A 22,589-nucleotide genomic window follows, 5' to 3' on the forward strand; every position below is an offset into this window, starting at 1 on the left:
AGGCAGAGGAACCAGAGATCAAATTGCCAACATCCGCTGGATCATGGAAAAAGCAAGAGAGTTCCAGAAAAACATCTATTTCTGCTTTATTGACTATGCCAAAGCCTTTGACTGTGTGGATCACAATAAACTGTGGAAAATTCTGAAAGAGATGGGAATACCAGACCACTTGACCTGCCTCTTGAGAAACCTGTATGCAGGTCAAGAAGCAACAGTTAGAACTGGACATGGAACAACAGACTGGTTCCAAACAGGAAAAGGAGTTCATCAGGGCTGTATATTGTCACCCTGTTTATTTAACTTATATGCAGAGTACATCATGAGAAACGCTGGAAGAAACACAAGCTGGAATCAAGATTGCCGGGAGAAATATCAATAACCTCAGATATGCAGATGACACCACCCTTATGGCAGAAAGTGAAGAGGAACTCAAAAGCCTCTTGATGAAAGTGAAAGTGGAGAGTGAAAAAGTTGGCTTAAAGCTCAACATTCAGAAAACGAAGCTCATGGCATCCGGTCCCATCACTTCATGGGAAATAGATGGGGAAACAGTGGAAACAGTGAGAGACTTTATTTTTCTGGGCTCCAAAATCATTACAGATGATGACTGCAGCCATTAAATTGAAAGACGTTTACTCCTTGGAAGGAAAGTTATGACCAACCTAGATAGCATATTCAAAAGCAGAGACATTACTTTGCCAACAAAGGTTCGTCTAGTCAAGGCTATGGTTTTTCCAGTGGTCATGTATGGATGTGAGAGTTGGACTGTGAAGAAGGCTGAGCACCGAAGACTTGATGCTTTTGAACTGTGGTGTTGGAGAAGACTCTTGAGAGTCCCTTGGACTGCAAGGAGACCCAACCAGTCCATTCTGAAGGAGATCAGCCCTGGGATTTCTTTGGAAGGAATGATGCTAAAGCTGAAACTCCAGTACTTTGACCACCTCATGTGAAGAGTTGACTCATTGGAAAAGACTCTGATGCTGGGAGGGATTGGGGGCAAGAGGAGAAGGGGACGACAGAGGATGAGATGGCTGGATGGCATCACTGACTCCATGGACGTGAGTCTGGGTGAACTCCAGGAGTTGGTGATGGACAGGGAAGCCTGGTGTGCTGCAATTCATGGGGTCGCAAAGAGTCAGACATGACTGAGTGACTGATTTGATCTGATCATTGTATACCTTCTTTTGAACTTTTTTAAGTAAAAAATTTACTACCTCCCAAATGATATTTCATACACATGTATGTATGATTATAAAAATCATATATTGGTTATATAGTTTAATTACGGCTCACATATAATGTAGAACAATCAAAATCATCAAAAAATTTGCTGAAAATATTTCAGGGTTGGAAAACTCCACAAAATTAGCCTTGTATAAATCAGAAGTGAATTTTTTACTTTATCCATCCATGTAATTTTAGTGGCCCTTCTACCATACAGTTTTCAACAAATTTTGTTCTCAGAGTAAATGGTCAAGTGTGATTTGGAAATATTTTTCAGTGTTTAAACAGACAGTGTTAGTTTATAATCGTATTCTCACATTAATTTATGGATTGGTTCAAGTTGTATTCATGAAAAATCCAAATAATTATATTTTCAATGCTGGAGTTGATGCTTTTGGAAATAGAAATAATCCCACACCTAAAAAGGTATCTTTAACTTAAATACTCCAATTAAACCAATTTAATTGCTATATGGTGGCAATTTTAATTATGTTCTTATTTTTAATGAACTAATTACCTGCCAAGCTAAGCCATGCAAATTCTTCAGTATCCTCCAACAGTAATTCTTTTTATTTTTTAAGTGTAGAGAGGCCAATCAACTGTAAAAGAAGATGAAAATTTGAGCCCATAACTTGTTTCCACAGGAGATGAGACGATACATGAAGTGCCTCCTGACTCTGCCCTCATTTGTGATGTTCAATGAATATGGATTAGCGATTAACCATGGCTACACTCAAAGCTAAGATAAATTACAGGAATACATTCAGGGCTGATGTGTGGTGTGCAGTCCGTATTGATCAGCTTTCAGAAAATGACCTGGAAATTACTTTCAACTTTATGTGGTAGAGATAGTTCTTTCACTAGTATTTTCTCCAGGTATATAGGAGCTGTCATTAGAGATGTTGGGAAACTGCTAAGGAAGCAATTAGTGTAGGATAGGCTCCAGAAGAGTCACATTTATTTTAAACTCAAAATTAAACCCATGTTCACGGTCTTATAGAATTATGATGTTATTAATAGCTCAGTCATTCCTAATATTTCCCTAGATTGTCATTGTTGTTTAGTCATCAGTTATTCAACCATGAACACTTTGGCGACAGGCGCTGTATTTTGGATCTCTACGTATTCAATATCTGGTTTGCAATAGGGAGTAATGAATACGTGTTAAATTGAACAAGGAAGCCAAAAAGTTTCTAGAGCATTGGGAAATACAGAACATGTTCTCATTCAACACATTTGATATTTTTTCTCCATTATCCTATGTATCAAGATTTTTCAGATGAAGAAACTTACGTATAGAAATATTTGCAAACTGTAAAGCAAGAGAACAGCCAGCCTTTTTCTATTTTCAGATGTTTCTCATAGAAAATTAAAATGTAATGAACTTTTAAACATTGTTAACATCAACCATTCTTTGGGCAGAGGAAACTAAAGGAGAACCAGTTTTAATTGTTTCATTCAAGAGACATGCTATTTAGTAACATATTTGGATTTAATGTTAATAATAACATTACTTGTCTTTAAATAATAAGAATCTCAATGTATATTGAATTTAAGCTAATATTCAAGCTTCCTATCAGGCCAATAAGTTTCTATCTACTCTGGAAACCCTCTAACTTAAATGTGAGCTTTTCTTTCCTTCCTTCACTTTATTCTAGGTTTCCAATTTTCCTCTCAATTTTCAATTTTATTTTTGGTATCAAACACTTGGTACATATTCTGTATTCATCTTGGACTTTCATGTCCCTCTTGTCCTATAAACATTATTTCACTGATTTTCTTTTATTGTTACACTCTTACCAGATCTTCCCAACTAAACCGATACCAGTAGCCTTCTCTAATTACTCTCCATCAGGTATTATTTTGTTTACTAACATCATGGCATTCATTTCTCCCTTTCTAATTCTATTATTAATGGGTGACATATGCATCGATATTCTCAGGAAACATTATGTTCTATGACGTCAGAAGTGATCTTTGTTTGACTAATTGCTCTATATAAATTACCTAAGATAGTGCTCAGTACATATTAGGCTTAGTAAACATCACCTCAGTTAATGAGTAAATAAACAAATGAGTCATTGTCTTAGAGACTCAGCCACCACACTATTATAAAGATGCCTGAGGACTGGTCTGAATCTACTCAGGACATACAGGTCATTACAGTGACAGAGGTATGAAACTGAGGATCCAGCTTCTAATGATCAACTATATTCTGTGCATTATTCAGAGTATCTTTACTGACCAGCAAATGCCTAATATTTACAAAATACAAATGATCTTTAGATAGTCTCCTCCATAGGCTTATTTTTAAAGTGTCATGAAAAATTAAGCTCTGATATTAAGAAAACTTTTATATTTTTCTTTTAAGAACTTATTAGTCTTCCCTATAAATGAGTGCGAGATGTAACTTGCTTATACAGATTTGTATTAAACAATTGATAAAAGAAAGTTATCACTCTTAAAAAGATGCTAAAATTAATTTTTCCTAGTTCATTAAGAGTTATGTATTCCATATGTGTAACACTCTTTTAGAAAATAAAATGCATGTCATGCTTGGGTAAGACTGCTCAGGGCAAAGTATTCTCAGAAGATTCCCCAGGGACCCAGAAAGAAGCCCAGACTCTTTTCTTCCCCAGCACTATGAGCATGGTATAAAGAGGATCAAGGGGCCATTGGCTGAATGTTGGCAGTTGCTTAAATTCCAAATGCAGCAAAGAAGAGAAAATCTGTGTATGTTTGTACCATGATATGTAATGCAAATTAATGACAGAGTTTATGGAAGAGTGCAAAGCGTGAGGAAATCTTTGCAAGATTCTTTTTTAAAAAGATTCATCTTCCAAGACAGTTAGAATGGTGCATGTCTTATGGTACATTGATGAGAATATGTTTATTTCAGTAAAGAAAAACAGGACTCACTTTGAAATATGAACTTAATAAATACTTACTGAGTTAATACATATATCTAAGACTGTTTTAACTAATAAAGTATTTGCCCATCTTTTCATCTATCTACTCACTCATTCATCCATTCATCTACTTATTTATTGTGTAACATACTTTTGAGAAAAAAAATTTATTTTCAAGTACTGAATCAGATGACATAAATACTATGTAAAGCTAAAATACTTTGTTCCTACCTCTATGGGGGTATTTTCAAGTAACAACTCACATTGTAAACTAGATATATATATTCATTCCATTTTTTTCCACAGTCCATCCTTCAGAAAACTACCTTTCTCCAATTCCATGTGGGGCTAATTGAGCTGACAATCTTAGCAAATTCTTTTTGTCTCTGAGACAAGATAGTCCATGATATAGGACCTGGTAAAATATACTCTTTATTCCCTTGGTTTTAAATAGTTAATTTGAGTACTAATTTAAGGGCAATTGCATAACTGAGGCCAAATCAAGCAGAGAAAGAATCTTTTTAGAAGCTGATCTACAGTAACTGCATAAATAAGCTCTATTTTTACAATGCAATTTCCAAGACTGGCTAGTGTGACTTATAGGGCTGTGACATTCTTTTTAATGGCTATATGTGAAAAGCTTGTTTTCTGCGTAAAACAGACAGAGCTAAGCAGAAAAGAAGACAGAGAGAGGCCTTGTCCCTTTCTGACCCAGTGCCAAACTGTGGTATGAAGGAAGCTGCAACTCTCTCTTTGAATATGTGAACTACCTTGGCATTCTTCCCAGAAAGCAAAAGTATCTTGGATGAAATCAACCACTTAGATATTTCTTGATTATAATGATGAATTTCAGAATAAAGGGGAAGATTACAAATACTCATGCATTTTTTAAAATATAGAGAATCGGAGATGAACAAGAAACAAAATTCAATGTAGTCCTTGATTTCTCCTTAAACTAAGACCCAGAAAATATAGGATATCAAAAGCTCTAAATGTTTGAATATACCCAAATGAGGAAGAATATCAAAACAAATGCATCTATTCTGTGATAGTTGGGACACCTTACCAGTTTTTCTCCAACAGCCCTGTAATTGCTTAGTCTAGGTACTGTCAGCTCTTATTGTCACCATAATAATCATCTCCCTGAGCATCACTGACCTCTTAGGGATGTTAACCTCTCTTGTACCTGGCTGACAGGAGGGTTGATGGAATCACATGACAGGTTCGTGTGATAAGTCTGATTTTCTCGTAAGTGGGGTCCCATGACTCATAAGTGGTAGTTAAAACAACTAAGCTTCCCTGAAAACTGGTAATGGAAAAATTATCAACATTTCAAAATTTAATTATTTCTTATGGATCTACTATTTTTGTTTTCCAGTATCTCATTGGTATTTAGGTTTCCAGACTTAGTTTAAGTTTCTGCTAAATGATTTAAGCGCAGCACATTACTACTGGACACTATTACAAACTGTTCAGAGGTTATTACACAAAAATGGTGCCATAGAGTGTCTCACATACCTCCAGGTGATCTGTCTCCATTCGGTGCTTAAAGATTCCAGAAGCATAAACATTTGATAATGAAAGCACTAAAGTCCCACGAAAGTTCAGTTCAAATTCTGTCAAAATTGGTCGTCAACACTTTGACTTCTATTAGAAGTGAAGGACTGTCTCAGTCTTAGACACATGCTCCAGTCCTAGAAATGGCTAACATGAGCCTTGTGATTTTTCCTTTAAGCACAGGCAACAAATAGTACTAACAAAACACATGATCTTTTTTTTTTTAAATTATTACAGTTAGTGTTTATCATAGAGAGTAAGTTCAGTTAAGTAGCTCAGTCATGTCCAACTCTTTGCAACCCCATGGGCTACAGCATGCCAGGCTTCACTGTCCATCAACAAGTTCCGGAGCTTGCTCAGTCTAATGTCCGTCAAATCAGTGATGTCATCCAACCATCTCATCCTCTGTCATCCCCTTCTCCTTCTGCATTCAATCTTTCCCAGCATCAGGGTATTTTCAAATGAGTCAGTTCTTCGCATCAAGTGGCCAAACTATTGGAGTTTCAGCTTCAGCATCAATCCTTCCAATGAATATTCAGGACTGATTTCCTTTAGGATGGACTGGGTGGATCTCCTTGCAGTCCAAGGGACTCTCAGGAGTCTTCTCCAACACCACAGTTCAAAAGCATCAATTCTTCGGCGATCAGCTTTCTTTATAGTCCATATGACTACTGGAAAAATTGTAGCTCTGACTAGATGAACCTTTGTTTGCAAAGTAATGTCTATACTTTTTAATATGCTGTCTAGGTTTGTTATAGCTTTTCCTCCAAGAAGAAAGTGTCTTTTAATTTCATGGCTGCAGTTACCATCTGCAGTGATTTTGGAGCCCAAGAAAATAAAGCCTCTCACTGTTTCCCCATCTATTTGCCATGAAGGGATGGGACCAGATGCCATGATCTTAGTTTTCTGAATGTTGAGCTTTAAACCAGCTTTTTCACTCTCCTCTTTCACTTTCATCCAGAGGCTCTTCAGTTATTCTTCAGTTTCTGTCATAAAGGTGGTGTCATCTGCATATCAGAGGTTGTTGAAATTTCTCCCACCAATCTTGATTCCAGCTTGTGCTTCATCCAGCCTGGCATTTTGCATGATGTACTTGGCATATAAGTTAAATAAGCAGGGTTAAAATATACAGCCTTGACGTATTCTTTTCCCAATTTGTAACCAGCCTGTTTTTCCATGTCCAGTTCTAACTGTTGCTTCTTGACATTCATACAGATCTCTCAGGAAGCAGGTAAGATGGTCTGGTATTCCCATCTCTTGAAGAATTTTCCACAATTTGTTGTGATCCACATAAGGCTTTGGTGTAATCAATAAGGCAGACATGGATGTTTTTCTGGACTCTCTTGCTTTTTCTATGATACAACAGATGTTGGCAATTTGATCTCTGGATCCTCTGCCTTTTCTAAATCCAGCTTGAACATCTGGAATTTCATGGTTCATGCACTATCAAAGCTTGGCTTGCAGAATTTTGACCATTACTTTGCTAGAATGTGAGATGAGTGCAATTGTGTAGTACTTTGAACTTCTTTGATATTGGCCTTCTTTGGGATTGGAATGAAAAGTGACCTTTTCCAGTCCTGTGGCCACTGCTGAGTTTTCCATATTTGCTGGCATGTTGAGTGTAGCTCTTTCACAGCATCATCTTTTAGGATTTGAAATAGCTCACCTGGAATTCCATAGCCTCCACTTGCTTTGTTCATAGTGATGCTTCCTAAGGCCCACTTGACTTCGTATTCCGGGATGTCTGGCTCTAGGTGAATGATCACACCATCGTGGTTATCTGGGTCATGAAGGTCTCTTTTGTATAGTTCTGTGTATTCTTGCCACCTCTTCTTAGTATCTTCTGCTTCTGTAGGTCCATACCATTTCTGTCCTTAATCGAGCCCATCTTTGCATGAAATATTCCCTTGGTGTCTCTAATTATCTTAAAGAGATCTCTAGTCTTTCTCATTATATTGTCTTCCTCTATTTCTTTGCATTGATCACTGAGGAAGGCTTTCTTATCTCTCCTTGTTATTCTTTGGAACTCTGCATTCAATTGGGTGTATCTTTCCTTTTCTCCTTTGCCTTTCACTTCTCTTCTTTTCTCAGCTACTTGTAAGGGCTCCTCAGACAACCTTTTGCCCTTTTGCATTTCTTTTTCTTAGGGATGGTCTTGATCCCTGCCTCCTGTACAATATCAAAAACCTCTGTCCAGGGTTCTTCAGGCACTCTATCAGATCCAATCCCCTGAATCTGTTTGTCACTTCCACTGTATAATTGTAAGGGATTTAAGTCATACCTGAATGGTCTAGTGGTTTTCCCTACTTTCTTCAATTTAAGTCTGAATTTGGCAATAAGGAGTTCATGGTCTGAGCCACAGTCAGATCCCTGTCTTTTTTTTGCTGACTGTATAAAGCTTCTCCATCTTTGGATGCAAAGAATATAATCAATCTGATTTCATTATTGACCATCTGGTGATGTCCATATGTAGAGTCTTCTCTTGTGTTGTTGGAAGAGGGTGTTTGCTATGACCTGTGCATTCTCTTGGCAAATCTCTGTTAGACTTTGCCTGGTTTCATTTTGTACTCTAAGGTCAAATTTGCCTGTTATTCCAGGTATCTCTTGACTTCTACTTTTGCATTTCAGTCCTCTGTGATGAATAGGACATCTATTTTGGGTGTTAGTTCTAGAAGGTATTGTAGGTCTTTATAGAACCATTCAACTTCAGCTTCATCACCATTACTGGTTGGGGTATAGACTTAGATTGCAGTGATACTGAATGGTTTGCCTTTGAAACGAACAGAGATCATTCTATAATTTTTGAGATTGCACCCACGTACTGCATTTTTTACTTTTTTGTAGTCTATGATGACTACTTCATTCTTCTAAGGTATTCTTGCCCACAATAGTAGATATAATGGTTATCTGAATTAAATTCACCCATCCAGTCCATTTTATTTCACCAATTCCTAAAATGTTGATGCTCACTCTTACCATCTCCTGCTTGACCACTTGTAATTTACCTTGATTGATGGACCTAACATTCCAAGTTCCTATGCAATATTGCTCTTTACAGCATCAGACTTTATTTTCATCACCAGTCACATCCACAACTGGGCATTGTTTTCGCTTTGACTCCATCTCTTCATTCTTTCTGGAGTTATTTCTCTATTCTTCTTCAGTAGCATATTGAACACTTACTGGCCTGGGGAGTTCATCTTTCAGTGTCAGTTTTTTTTGCCTTTACATTTTGTTCATGGGGTTCTCAAGGGATGAATACTGAAGTGCTTTGCCATTCTCTTCTCCAGTGGGCTGTGTTTTGTCAGAAACTTCCACTATGACCAGTCCATCTTGGGTGGCCCTACATAGTATGGCTTATAGTTTCACTGAGTTAGACAAGGCTGTGGTGCATGTGAACAGTTTGATTAGTTTTCAGTGACTCTGGTTTGGCTCCAGGGGACCTTTTGAAGGAGGTGGTCATTATCTTCATTATCTCCACCATAGTTTGGTCTCCAGTCAAATAACTGGGTGGGAACACAGCCCCACCCATCAAGAGAAAATTGGATTAAAGATTTACTGAGGATCGCCCTGCCCATCAGAACAAGACCCAGTTTCCCCCATGGTCAGTCTCTCCCATAAGGAAGCTTCCATAAGCCTCTTATCCTTGTCCTTCAGAGGGCTGACTGTATGAAAGCCACAATCACAGATAGAAAGTAAATGTGGATTTAAATCTAAACATAATGAGTAATTATTTTGGCAAAGTGTCATCTATTGTTGGACAATTAGATTGCTTTCATCTTGGTAATTGTGAATAATGCCATGTACTTCTGTTGTTAAAACATCTACGGCTTTATTGACTACTCCAAAGCCTTTGACTGTGTGGAACACAAGAAACTGTGGAAAATTCTTAAAGAGATGGGAATACCAGACCACCTTACCTGTCTCCTGAGAAATTTGAATTCTGGTCAAGAAGCAACAGTGAGAATGGGACATGGATCAGTGGACTGGTTCCAAATTGGGAAGGAGAACATCAAGGCTGTATACTGTCACCCTTCTTATGTAACTTCTATGCAGACTACATCATGTGAAATTCCATGCTGGATGAAGCAGAAGCTGGAATCAAGATTCCGGGGAGAAATATCAATAACCTCAATTTGCAGATGACACACTTATGGCAGAAAGTGAAGAAGAACTAAAGAGCCTCTTGATGAAATTGAAAGAGCAGGGTGAAAAAGTTGGCTTAAAACTCAACATTCAGAAAACTAAGATCATAGCATCTGGTCCCAACACTTCATGTCAAATAGAGGGGGAAACAATGGAAACAGTGAGAGACTATTTTCTTGGGCTCCAAAATCACTGCAGATGGTGACTGCAGCCATGAAATTAAAAGACACTTGCTCATTGGAAGAAAAGCTATGACGAACCTAGACAGCATATTAAAAAGCAGAGACATTACTTTGCAAACAGGGATCTGTCTAGTCAGAGCTATGGTTTTTCCAGTAGTCATTCATGTATGTATGTGAAAGTTGGACTATAAAGAAAGCTGAGCGCTGAAGAATTGATGCTTTTGAACTGTGGTGTTGGAGAAGACTCTTGAGAGTCCCTTGGACTGCAAGGAGATCCACCCAGTCCATCCTAAAGGAAATCGGTCCTGAATATTCATTGGAAGGACTGATGCTAAGGTTGAAGCTCCGATACTTTGACCACTTGATGCGAAGAACTGACTCATTTGAAAATACCCTGATGCTGGGAAAGATTGAATGAAGGAGGAGAAGGGGATGACAGAGGATGAGATGGTTGGATGGCATTGCCAACTTGATGGACATGAGTTTGAGCAAGCTCTGGGAGTTAGTGATGCACAAGTAAGCCTCGCGTGCCACAGTCTGAGATCACAAGGAGTCAGACACGACTGAATGATTGAACTGAACTGAACTGCTGTGAACTAGTGTTTTTGTTTTTTTTAGGTATACACCTAAGAATGGAATTTCTGAGTCATATAGTAGTTCTAGTTTTAGTTTTCTGAGCCACCTTCATACTTTTTAATACAGTGGCTGCATCAATTTACATTCCCACCAACAGTGAACAAGGGTTCACTTTTCTCCACATTCTTGCCAACGTTTGTTATGCTTGGTCTTTTGGGCAGGTGTCAGGTGATATCTCATTGTGTTTTTTATTTGCAATTTTAGCTTATCTGATGATAAATTGGAGAAGGCAATGGCACCCCTCTCCAGTACTCTTGTCTGGAAAATCCCACGGATGGAGGAGCCTGGTAGGCTTCAGTCCATGGGGTCACTAAGAGTCGGATACAACTGAGCGACTTCACTTTCACTTTTCACTTTCATGCATTGGAGAAGGAAATGGCAACCCACTCCAGTGTTCTTGCCTGGAGAATCCCAGGGACAGGGGAGCCTGGTGGGCTGCTGTCAATGGGGTCGCACAGAGTCTGACACGACTGAAGCGACTTAGCAGAAGCAGCAGATGATAAATTAAATTAAATAGATGAAAACGTGTCCTAACCGTATTGGGCACATTATCATGCACTTATTGTCCATTTGTGTATCTTCTTCTGGAAAATATCTGTTCTAGATCTTTGTGTATTTTTTAATTTTTCATTCAACTTTTTATTACTTAGTTGTGAGAGTGTTTAATATATTCTGTATGTAAATCCTTTGTCATATTTAGGGATCATGAATATATTCCTCCCATTTATGTCTTGTCTTTCCATTTTCCTTATGACATGTTTGGTGAGCAGAAGTTTTAAGATTTGATCAAGTCCAGTGTACTTTTTTAGTTTACTATATAGAGTTCTTTATGTCCTAGCTAAAGAATGTTTGCCTAGCTCAAACTCATAATATTAGTTATTCTTACACTTATTGTACTAGGAGCTTTATAGTTTTAGCTTTTAATTTTTCTTATATAATGTGAGTTGAGATCACATTTTACTGTTAAAAACCCCAATTTTTAATACAGTTTTATGTGTCTGTGGATCTGACATAAGAACTCCTAAGTTATGCAACTATATTTGTTAATGAAGAACATTATTCTGCCAATATTTGATCTAGGATGTTGTCCTCTCTTTTGAAAATAAATAATTTACATTTCTAGACAGGATCCCTGTCATTAGCTAAGGTAGACATGCAGGGCTGGCTGACTCTTACCACTTCTACTGCAGAGTCATGATAGAAACTCAGGTCCCTGCTGGGATCCACAGCAAAGGAAAGGAGACGGTAAAGAGGAGTGGCAGATATAGCCACACCTTCTATCACTTTTGTCCTTTCTTGATGATATTTGATGGGAGGAGGATGCTCCATTTCCTTCAGACTTGTCAATGCTTACGTGGGTCAGCTTTCCATGCTACAGACTATGACTCTCCTGGCAGTGAAAACAGAGCATCAGCTGCTACCATCATGTAGTGACGGGAGTTCTGCTGTCTGCTCAGCCTCACAGTCACTGTCTCAAAAGAAGGATTGGGATGCAACCACCTGCTCTTGGTGGGCAAGGAATAGATCAGATCCACACTTGGTCCTACTGGTATCACTAGGTTGGGGAAAAGAAACATTGCTGCAATTTTCTGAAGGTTGAGGTGGGATGGGGTGAAAATAAACTCTTCACTTGGTCCAAGTGCAGGTTTTCCACTGGTATTTGATGGCCATTGAGCATGTATTGCAACAATAACCACAGAAAGAAGGCCTTCTTTTTTAGCCCCCACTTTTTCCCATTGTAAGGCTTGAGCAAAAAAAAAAAGTATTTTATTTAGAGTTTTATTGATCTGATCCTATTAGTGGTTCAGGGTTAGTGTCTTCTGCAACTCCCTCTGTGCGTCATAAAATAGCCATAGTAAATCTGGGGGAGTCACTGAAGTGTATAGTTTAAGGTTCAATTTCTTTAGGCAACCAACCAACCTTCTTTCCACCTTTCAGAGTTTGTCTATTCATGGCTGTTGTTATTCCCAGGGTACTTTAGTTGTAAAGGAGAAGGCCTAAGAATGTAACTATTCCATCCTGGTGAATCCAGAGGTTACCTTACCTTTTGTGATGATTTCGTTTGGAAATAGTTCTGAAATGTATAATGCTAGATATGGTTGCAGTTTTTCTTGTTACTTGTTAAATTTCTCAAGTATCCTCTGAGGCAGTTTTATCCATGGTCACAGATTAGAAAATAGACACGGTGAGTTTAATTTCATCCACTTTGTTCATGCAACTACTAAGTAGTGGAATTTAGATTTGAACCCATGTGTGTCTAACACATATTCTATGACCTTCTAATGAAAGCAGTGGTGTTAAGTTGTAGTGGAAAGTGCAGGATATTTAAGTATACTTTGAAGAAGCCTCCTTTTATGGGAGGAAAAAAAAAGGTTTGAAAAGGTGGGTGTCCAGTGTTCCCCATTTTTGTCTCATCTACAGGTCCAATGAGACCCACCTATGGAATTTAGTGAAGCTTCTACACTGTCTCCTAGAAAGATTAATAATTACTGCTTTGCCTGCAATCTTTAATTAGTAAAGCTATTAGATTGCAGAAAGTACCTCCTGTCATATTGATGACTGTTCATAATATTCTGAGACACACATCAAAGACATTATCTTTAGTGGCACGTCCCTCACCTACCTATTCACTTAAATCCTAAAGCAAAATTTTATATATAAAGTTGCTATCGTTGTGGTTGATATGTGTGCATTCTAAGTCACTTCAGCCATGTCTGACTCTTTGTGACCCTATGGGCTTTAGCCCACCAGATTCCTCTGTCCATGGAATTCTCTAGGCAAGAATACTGGAATGTTGTTATGTGCTTCTCCAGGGGTTCTTCCTGACTCAGGAATCAAACCCGAGTCTCCTGTGTTGCAGGTGGATTCTTTACCAACCGAGCCACCAGAGAAGGTGTATATGTGTGTGTGTGTGTGTGTATGTGTGTGTGTGGAATTCAATTGTTAGTTCCTTTTCTTCATAAATAAATGAAAGTAGAGAGGAAAAGCAGTTCTTCCCTTAATTGAATTAGGTGTATCATGTCAAGCTCTGACACTATATATATATATATATATATATATATACACACACACACACACACACACACACATACTTGGGTATCTCATATTTTATACTGGGATATTACCATATTTTAAATATATACATAAATCTATACAACCTCATTAACTGCCAGTTTAATAAGCTGTAACAGAAATTCAGGCCTCAGATCTCTCTGCTCTTTAAGTAAATAGTCAATGTGCCCCGTCACATTGGCTTATATAGAATTTGTCACTGCTATATTATTTGACTTCATTTTTAAATGGGGAATCTCAACTCTGGTACTTGACAAATATTCCTGTTCTTATTCATCATTCTAGGATAAACACCAAAAAAAGAGAAAATGTTCCCTGGTGAAAGAGGTGTAGATCATTCAAATACTCCTGTTTAGGTCACCTTGGAAGTTTCAAGTAAGGAAACAAAGGCACAAAGTGATCCATGAAGATATTTTTTTCCTTCAGTTTTTAAGGCAAGCAACATATAAAGGAAATTGTTTGAGTTGGTATAATCCATTCTAAGAAGCTATGTTATTCAGTCGGAGACAAGCATGTGGAATTCCCATGTTATTCCATTTCAACTGTGTGCCAGATTTCCATAAAATCAAATAGGGAGAGAGAATGCCTTACGTAACTTTTAAGTAAGTGTTTACAATTATAAAGGTAGAGTCAACATCCATGGCTAAAACTTTAGCGAATTTCCTTACACAAAGTAATAGCAGTGTTATTTGTACAAATAAGAAGAGTGAAATGAGAAGAAGGAGAAGTACTGTTACTACTTTTATGCTAACTAATCAAGCATCCTTTGAACTGAGTCACGCTAGGCTCTTTACCATTATTGTGTGTGTGTCATTCCTTCCCACACCCACCCCTAAATCAATTAGGGTAATCAAAAATGCCTAACTTATACATAAGGTAGCTGAGGCTTACAGAAGTTTAGTAACTTGGCCAAGGACATATGTATAATCCCAGGTGGCAAAAGTAGACTTAGATTCAGGTAACCTAAAGGCAAGCATCCCAGGCAGCTCAGGGGTAAAGAATTTGCCTGCCAAAGCAGGAGACTCAGGAGATGCGAATTTGATCCCTGGGTTGAAGCAGCCTGTGGGGCTGCAGTCTATGAGATCACAGAGAGTCGGACATGACTGAGCAACTGAGCCCACAGGCACACACAAGCGAAAGCAGAGCTTAGGCTCCTGGGGAGTTTGGAATGTACATTTCCATACTGTGAGTTGTAAGAACTAGTACCCATTATCATTAGGGTCACAAAACTTAGAGTCATGGTTTCAAGTGTATTGGTATCTATGTACGTGATGTGTGTGCTTGTATTTGTTATGTCCAAGTATGATGTAGGTACTAGGTCTACGGAAGGCCCTAGGAAGTTTATATGTGTGCATTCGTAGTAGTCGTTACTTTTTTTTGAAACACAATGCATGTACCTCTTTCTTCATCAAGACAAACTTTACCTAATAGATTAATATACACACAAAGACAATTCGTCAAGAAGAAGACATTGATCCAGTGCAACAGTCATCTGTTCGGATATTTTGCTTAAATGCAAACAAAGCCAGCGCAGCACTCCAGCACTTCTGTCACTGCAGACCGCCTACCCACCCTTCTCCAATCTGTTCTGTGCGTCCCCCACCCACTCACTCTACCCTACTAGGTATAGAGTTTATCAGTGGGACTCCTTTGCACTCTGGCTTCCCATTGGCCTCAGTCTGTTGGGAGCCATGGCAGAAGATTAAGGGAGAGAAGAAGAAAGTGAGATCACAATATTTATTCCTTTTCCAAAGAATCACCTCTAACTTGTTGTTTCTGAATTAAATGAAAGCTTCTCCCAAGTTTGCCCTTAATATAGGCTTTTCTTCTTTCAGCTTACCTCAACCCTGTCTATTCAATTTTTTGTTTTACCTAAGGATGGTTAAACCCTCAAGGTGATGCCTTATCCTTTGTAGCATAACTTAGACTTTTCTACATATGTTTCAATACTGTCTTTATCAATACATTATCAAAATCCTGTAATTTCCTTTTCCCAGTTAATTCTTTCTAGTATGCTAACACATATTTATATGTACATAACATCTATTTCTGCTTTATTGACTATGCCAAAGCCTTTGACTGTGTGGATCACAACAAACTGTAAAAATTCTGAAAGAGATGGGAATACCAGACCACCTGATCTGCCTCTTGAGAAATTTGTATGCAGGTCAGGAAGCAACAGTTAGAACTGGACATGGAACAACAGACTGGTTCCAAATAGGAAAAGGAGTTCATCAAGGCTGTATATTGTCACCCTGTTTATTTAACTTATATGCAGAGTACATCATGAGAAACGCTGGACTGGAAGAAACACAAACTGGAATCAAGATTGCCAGGAGAAATATCAATAACCTCAGATATGCACATGACACCACCCTTATGGCAGAAAGTGAAGAGGAACTCAAAAGCCTCTTGATGAAGGTGAAAGTGGAGAGTGAAAAACTTGGCTTAAAACTCAACATTCAGAAAACAAAGATCATGGCATCTGGTCCCATCACTTCATGGGAAATAGATGGGGAAACAGTGGAAACAGTGTCAGACTTTATTTTTCTGGGCTCCAAAATCACTATAGATGGTGACTGCAGCCATGAAATTAAAAGTCACTTACTCCTTGGAAGGAAACTTATGACCAACCTAGATAGCATATTCAAAAGCAGAGACATTACTTTGCCAACAAAGGTTCATCTAGTCTCCTTGGAAGGAAAGTTATGACCAACCTAGATAGCATATTCAGAAGCAGAGACATTACTTTGCCAACAAAGGTTTGTCTAGTCAAGGCTATGGTTTTTCCTGTGGTCATGTATGGATGTGAGAGTTGGACTGTGAAGAAGGCTGAGCACTGAAGAATTGATGCTTTTGAACTGTGGTGTTGGAGAAGACTCTTGAGAGTCACTTGGACTGCAAGGAGATCCAACCAGTCCATTTTGAAGGAGATCAGCCCTGGGATTTCTTTGGAAGGAATGATGCTAAAGCTGAAACTCCAGTACTTTGGCCACCTCATGCGAAGAGTTGACTCATTGGAAAAGACTCTGATGCTGGGAGGGATTGGGGGCAGGAGGAGAAGGGGACGGCAGAGGATGAGATGGCTGGATGGCATCACTGACTCGATGGACGTGAGTCTGAGTGAACTCCGGTTGTTGGTGATGGACAGGGAGGCCTGGCGTGCTGCGATTCATGGGGTCGCAAAGAGTCGGACACGACTGAGCGACTGATCTGATCTGATACATATATGTACAAACATATATATGTATGGGAGACCTGGGTTCAATCCCTGCATTGGGAAGATCCCCTGGAGAAGGAAAAGGCTACTCACTCCAGTATTCTGGCCTGGAGAATTGCATAAACTGCATAGTCCATGGGGTCACAAAGAGTCAGACGTGACTGAGTGACTTTCACTTTCACCTGTATATATATATATATATATATATATATATATATATATATATATATAATGTAAAAGAACTTCTTGTTTCACTCCTTAGAGAAAATTCCTATAATAAAATAAGCATATATTAAGCACTCATCTACATATATTTTTAAAATAACAGTTAATATACTCAAATCTGGAGGAATTGAGAGGGAGGTCATTCAGGTACAGTCCTCTCACTGAACAATGGAGAAGCCTCTCCTAGGTCTTAGTGTATGGCAATACCTAGATATGACCATGACTGTGACCTTTGAAATTCTTGGAGATTGATGTTTTTTCCACTGTATCTTGCTCCTGTGCATTGCACATATTTGTACAATTCAGATTTTCATCATTCTAGCCATGAAGTTTTATTGCTGTAGTCAATGTATTTTTTCACAGAAAACATTACAGTCTTTTTAAAAAATATCATGTGATTCTTTTTTGTTTCCAAACACAATAAATAATATAGTGTAAAGTATAAATAAATAGCTTCATTTAAAATGCCACTTTCAAAATTACTCTACTTTTGTTCCACTGTGGAAAGAATTTAAGTCAGAGCAACAATGAGTTGACTATAAAGACTATCCCATTTGACAGGTATAAGCTCTGAAGTACAAATATATTTAGAGTCATTCTTAGACATGCCCTGTTTCTCTTCAGTGACCAAATTGATTGTCCTTGACAAATTAGCCTGCTCAGGCACAAAATAGAACCAGTATCACAGTGTCTGAGGATTTTTTTCTGGCTAGTTACAAAGCTGATCAGATGTAAACCATCTTTCTGACTAAAATAACTAGAAAGACACTTACTCATGAGGATCTTTTTTGCATTACACAAGTCATGGAAGATCACAAATATAGTCCTTTGCTCTCTATGCTAGCATTTTGTGGTATTTTAAGATAATACTTTGGCCATCTGATGCAAAGAGCTGACTCATTGGAAAATACTCTGATGCTGGGAAAGATTGAGGGCAGGAGGAGAAGGGGACGACAGAGGATGAGATGGCTGGATGGCATCACTGACTCAATGGACATGGGTTTGGGTGGACTCCAGGAGCTGGTGATGGACAGGGAGGCCTGGCGTGCTGTGGTTCATGGGGTCGCAGAGTCAGACATTTTTCACCATTGAGGATAATGTTTGCTGTGGGTTTGTCATATATAGCTTTTATTATGTTGAGGTATATTCCTTCTATTCCTGCTTTCTGGAGTTTTTATCATAAATGGATGTTGAATTTTGTCAAAGGCTTTCTCTGTATCTATTGAGATAATCATATGGCTTTTATTTTTCAATTTGTTAATTTGGTGTATTACATTGACTGACTTGCGGATATTGAAGAATACTTGCATCCCTGGGATAAAGCCCACTTGGTCATGGTGTATGATCTTTTTAATGTGTTGTTGGATTCTGATTGCTAGAATTTTGTTAAGGATTTTTGCATCTATGTTCATCAGTGATATTGGATTGTAATTTTATTTTTTTGTGGCATCTTTGTCAGGTTCTGGTATTAGGGTGATGGTGGCCTCATAGACTGAGTTTGGAAGTTTACCTTCCTCTGCACAGATGTATAGAACAGTCTTTTGGACTCTGTGGGAGAGGGAGAGGGTGGGATGATTTGGGAGAATGGCATTGAAACATGTATAATATCATATAAGAAACAAATCACCAGTCCAGGTTCGATGCAGGATACAGGCTGCTTGGGGCTGGTGCACTGGGATGAACCAGAGGGATGGTATGGGGAGGGAGGTGGGAGGGGGGTTCAGGATGAGGAACACGTGTACACCTGTGGCAGATTCATGTTGATGTATGGCAAAACCAATACAATATTGTAAAGTAATTAGCCTCCAATTAAAATAAATAAATTTAAATTAAAAAAATTTTTTAAAAAGAGTTGGACATGACTAAGCGACTGAACTGAACTGAAGATAATATTAATCATCTGTTTATTATGTATTGTTTTAGAATTTGCTAAGTGCTTCTGTACATATGGAAAATCCAGTCAGAAATAATCCTTGTTGAAACAACATTCTATTTGGGGGTGGAGGGGCTGTGTTCCTCTTTGTCCCCTTCTTAGCACCTGGATTTTGACTTAGTATTCACATATGCTTCTCACTCTCTGTTAGTACCTGTGCTATTGGAGGGGTTCTTTAATTTGTAGCATTATAAAGATAACAAAATTATAAACTGAAAATGCCTTAATTTACACTTCAGAATGAGACAGAGCTTACCATACCCTTAGTGTTGCACAGTTATAAATTTCAAAATTTTAATATTATCCAATTTTCTGATATTAAAGTTTAATTCCTCCTCTACTAAAGGACAAGTGAAAAAAAATTTTTTTTAAATATGGCCCAAAACTGTACAGTGTGGTCTTAATGCCCTTGTCCATATTCTTCTGTCATCTTTCTGTTCCCCATCACTTTCTTTCCCCATACCATGTGTGTTTTTACTGGTCATATTAAAAACCTTCATTTCTACTAGAAATATAATCTTAACCTCTACTGCCATTTATAGATGTCTGCGTTCAATAGGGTATTTAGTCAACTAGTTTCTGTGAATGTTTGCTGCTTCAATTAATTTAGCAAAATGCCTTTTTCTTACTTTTCATTCAGGTTAAGGCTTATGTCCTTAATTTAATTGCTTTCTCTTGACTTGTGGTTTATTCAGGATATAAGCATGCCTCATTTTATTGTACTTCTCTTTAGTATAATATTATAATTCTCAGATAGTACATTTTTGCAAATTGAAGGTATGTGGCAACCTGGCCTCAAGCATGTCTATAAACACCACTTTGCAACAGAATTTGCTCACCTTGTGTTTCTGTGTCACATTTGGTAATTCTCTCAGTATCTTCAACTTTTATTATTATTATTATTATATCTGTTATGGTGATCTGTGATCAGTGATATTTGATGTTACCATTGCAAAAATATCATGACTCACTGAAGGCTTAGAGGATTGCCTTAGACTCAGCAATTATTTTTTTTAGCAATACAGTCTTTTGAATTAATATATGTACTTTTTTTAAAGACATAGTGCTATTGTATAGTGTAAATTACAATATACTGCATTATAATGTAAACATAGTTTTTATATGCACTGGGAAACCAAAAAAAATTGTGAGACTAGCTTTGTTGTATTATTTGCTCTATTGTGGAAGTCTGGAACTGAAATCATGGTATCTCCATAATGTGCCTATATTATGCTGTATAGCAGAGCAGAGTCATACTCAGAATGCTGTCCAAGTTGAAGGATGAATATTCAACAATAATAACAGCAAATATTAAATGCCATAATACTTTCTATAAACCATCTGTTAATATCTGTCTTTTACTTTTTCACTCTTACACTCACACTCAGTTTACCACTACACTGTGGTAGTCAGTCAGATTTGTATCTGCTTATTTGTTTGTTGTTTCTTGTGTCATCATTAAATGTTAATATTGAATATAATTCTAGTGTATTTTATATTTATATATATATATATATATATTTGTTCTTATAATGTTATATTGATGAAATCAATCCCATATAAAATAGAGGAAAAACAGAAAAACCAAAAAAACCCTGAAGTCTAAAGAACTGAGATGCATTTCTAAGACCTGTGGATTTGAGTTCTCAATAGCCATCCCTACTTCTTGCCCGTTGACACATCCCTGGTTTATTTAGGCCATAATTAGTATGTTTCTGACCTAGGAATGATAGACTCTACCCAACCTGCAATCACTTATTAGTGGTTCTCCAACTTTAGTGGACATCAAAATCACTGGGAGAACCAGTTAAAACAAACACAGATCTCTGGTTCTCACATCCAAAGAGTCATTAATCTGTACTGTTTTCTAAAAATGTATCCTTTTGATCAGTTTGGTCTAAAGACATGTATCTTACTCAGGTCTAGTTAATAAGAAATACAAATTAGTTGGCTAGGGAAGATATCCCCTATTTATATAGAAAATACATTATTTTAGAGGTATAGAGATCATCTTTAGCAAACCAAATCTCAAGGTAAGAATCATAAAGATGTAAAGCCATTACTATTAGGATGATGCAAGAGAAAGTTTGGAAGAAATAGGGTCTTGGATAATACCTTTCAACTCTGTATTCTTCTCTCAGTACCTTCCTTGCAATTTTTATTTTAATTAAAACAGTGTTGTTCAGTCATTAAGGCATGCCTGACTCTTTGTGACCACATAGACTACAGCACACCAGGCTTCTTTGTCCTTCTCTCCCAGAGTTTGCTCAAATTCATGTCCATTGAGTCAGTGATGCTACCTAACCATCTCATCCTCTGCTGCCCCTTCTCCTCTAGCCTTTAATCTTTCTCAGCATCAGGGTCTTTTCCAATGAGTTGGCTCTTCACATGAGGTGCCCAAAGTATTGGAGTTTTAACATCAGTCCTTTCAATGAATAGTCAGGGTTCATTTCCTTAAGGATTGACTGGTTTGATCTCCTTGCAGTCCAAGGGGACTCTCAAGAGTCTTTTCCAGCATCACAGTTCAAAAGCATCAGTTTTTTGGCACGCAGCCTCTTTATGGTACAACTCTCACATCCATCCATGACAGTAGTAGGGAGAACCATAGCTTTGACTATAAAGACCTTTTTTGGTAAAGTGATGCTTCTGATTTTTAATATACTGTCTGGTTTGTCATAGCTTTCCACCCAAGGAGCAAGCATCTTTTAATTTCATAGCTTCAGTCATCACAGTGATTTTTGAGCCCAACAAACTAAAGTCTGTCACTACTTCCACTTTTTCTCCATCTTTTTGCCATGAAGTGATCCTTCATGGATCACTGACTTGTCATGGCGAAGGAAGCTGCATAATAACTCAGTGAAGCGATGAGTCATATGGTGTAAAGCCAGCCAAGATGGACATGTCATAGTGAAAAGTTCTCACAAAATGTAATCCACTGGAGGAGGGGATGGCAAACCACTCCAGTATTCTTGTGAGAACCCATGAACAGTATTAACACAAATTCAGTTCAGTTCATTTCAGTCACTCAGTCATATCTGACTCTTTGTGACCCGGTGAACTTCAGCACACCAGGCTTCCCTGTCCATCACCAACTCCCAGAGTTTACTCAAACTCAAGACCATCAAGTCAGTGATAGCATCCAACCATCTCCTCCTCTGTTGTCCCCTTCTCATCCTGCCTTCAATCTTTCCCAGCATCAGGATCTTTTCTAGTGAGTCAGTTCTTCACATCAGGTGGCCAAAGTATTGGAGTTTCAGCTTCAGCATCAGTCCTTCCAATGAATATTCAGGGCTGATTTCCTTTAGGATAGACTGGTTGGATCTCCTTGCAGTACAAGGGACTCTAAAGGGTCTTCTCTAACACCACAGTTCAAAAGCATCAATTCTTAGGTTATTAGCTTTCTCTCCCATCCATACATGGCTACGGGAAAAACCATAGCTTTGACTAGACAGACCTTTGTTGGCAAAGTAATGTCTCTGCTTTTT

The sequence above is a fragment of the Bos mutus genome, chromosome 18 (assembly GCF_027580195.1).
Source record: "Bos mutus isolate GX-2022 chromosome 18, NWIPB_WYAK_1.1, whole genome shotgun sequence".
Taxonomy (NCBI): Eukaryota; Metazoa; Chordata; class Mammalia; order Artiodactyla; family Bovidae; genus Bos; species Bos mutus.